A 2354-nucleotide genomic window follows, 5' to 3' on the forward strand; every position below is an offset into this window, starting at 1 on the left:
GCATGACATTACTAAGGCTTTGTTCCAACCCATCTGTGTCCTCACCACTAGAACTAAGAACCAAGTGCCAGCACTAGGCTTGTAAATGCCCCCAACCCCAAGAAGATAGTGCCATGCTCTGCAAACCCTGACACTGCCACCTGCACCTTTATTTTAAGAGGGGATTTGAAGCTAGAGGGAGTGAAAACACAATCAGAAAAAAGGAGAGAGCGGCAGGGAGAGAGAAAATTAGAGTACCAAATCAAGACATTTAATGTCTGAATAGTAGGAGTTTCAGAATGAAAGAACAGACAAAGCAGAGTGAAAGGGGCAAAGAGGGAAGAACATTAACAAAGCAACGTAAGTAAATGATATAGAACTTAGGAAGTTAATCTTCATAATTTTAGAGGTCACTGAATGCACCTGAAATAGAGGGAAATGAAGGCATGGCAACCCACTCCAGTATTCTTGCCTGGAGAATCCCACGGACAGAGGACCCTGGTGGGCTATGGTCCCTAGGGTCACAAAGAGTCAGACATGACTAAAGCAACTGAGCACACATGCACGCACTATAATTTGCTACAGCAGCCACAAGAAAGCAACCCAACAGACAGACCCCAGATGCAGAGCACACCCAGGCCATCCTGGAGCAAGTCAACCACTACAGGAGACACTTCCCATCAAGACAAAATTCATGGGATACCTGATGCATCTGTATGTCTTGAGTGGAGAATTAGACAACTAGTGATGCTTTGGGCTTTGAATTAGTTAAGTATAAAGACAAAAACAAGATAGTTTTTTAAAGGCAGTATTTAAACACTGGCTGGAAGAAGCACAAGCTGGAATCAAGATTGCCAGGAGAAATATCAATAACCTCAGATATACAGATGACACCACCCTTATGGCAGAAAGGGAAGATGAACCAAAAAGCCTCTTGATGAAAGTGAAAAAGGAGAGTTTAAAAGTTGATTTAAAGCTCAACATTCAATATTATCTGTGGTGAAACAGACCACCAGCCCAGGTGGGATGCATGAGACAAGTGCTCGGGCCTGGTGGGCTGGGAAGACCCAGAGGAATCGGGTGGAAAGGGAGGTGGGATGGGGGACCGGGATGGGGAATACGTGTAACTCTATGGCTGATTCATATCAATGTATGACAAAACCCACTGAAAAATAAAATAAATAAATAAATAAATAAAGCTCAACATTCAGAAAACTAAGATCATGGCATCTGGTCCCATCACTTCATGGCAAATAGATGGGGAGATAGTGGAAACAGTGTCAGACTTTATTTTGGGGGGCTCCAAAATCACTGCAGATTGTGACCACAGCCATGAAATTAAAAGACGCTTACTCCTTGGAAGGAAAGTTATGACCAACCTAGATAGCATATTAAAAAGAAGAGACATTACTTTGCCAACAAAGGTCTGTCTAGTCAAGGCTATGGTTTTTCCAGTGGTCATGTATGGATGTGAGAGTTGGACTGTGAGGAAAGCTGAGCACCGAAGAATTGATGGTTTTGAACTGTGGTGTTGGAGAAGACTCTTGAGAGTCCCTTGGACTGCAAGGAGATCCAACCAGTCCATCCTGAAGGAGATCAGTCCTGGGTGTTCATTGGAAGGATTGATGTTGAAGCTGAAACTCTAATACTTTGGCCACCTCACGCAAAGAGTTGACTCATTGGAAAAGACCCTGATGCTGGGAGGGATTGGGAGCAGGAGGAGAAGGGGACAACAGAGGATGAGTTGGCTGGATGCCATCACCGACTCAATGGGCATGAGTCTGAGTAAACTTCGGGAGTTGGTGATGGACAGGGAGGCCTGGCGTGCTGCGATTCATGGGGTTGCAAAGAGTCAGAAACGACTGAGCGACTGAACTGAACTGAACTGAATCCTAGGGAAAAGCAAAATTGCTCAGGTTAAAAGAAAAAAGGCAGTGCAAACTACACAACTCATGTGTAAGTAGCCTTTACATAGCCATTATAATATAAATTACCCTAACATCTATTACTTGGTCAGGAAATATGGAGGAAGTATAGTCTTTTTGTGGTAATGATGGCCCCAAGTTCTCATCCATCAAAATGGGATTAACAAAAGCCCAAAGAAAAATCAAGTTAGGAATATATGCATGCTACTTAGAGATGCAGAGAGAAAACACAAAATATTAAGTTTCAAAGTTAAAAGCAGTGGCTTCTAGAGAGAAGAAAATGTAGGAAGAAGTGGTAAAGTGAATGCTGCAGTTAGGCTTTGCAGGTTACATTTCTGCATTTGTATATACCCGTATCACTTTGGTAAAATAAAAATAAAAAACTGGAAAAATGATGAAGACAGTAATAATTGGTTACATTGCAAAATTCATAAAGCATAAAATGAATGT

The sequence above is a fragment of the Muntiacus reevesi genome, chromosome 16, assembly GCF_963930625.1.
Source record: "Muntiacus reevesi chromosome 16, mMunRee1.1, whole genome shotgun sequence".
Lineage (NCBI taxonomy): Eukaryota > Metazoa > Chordata > Mammalia > Artiodactyla > Cervidae > Muntiacus > Muntiacus reevesi.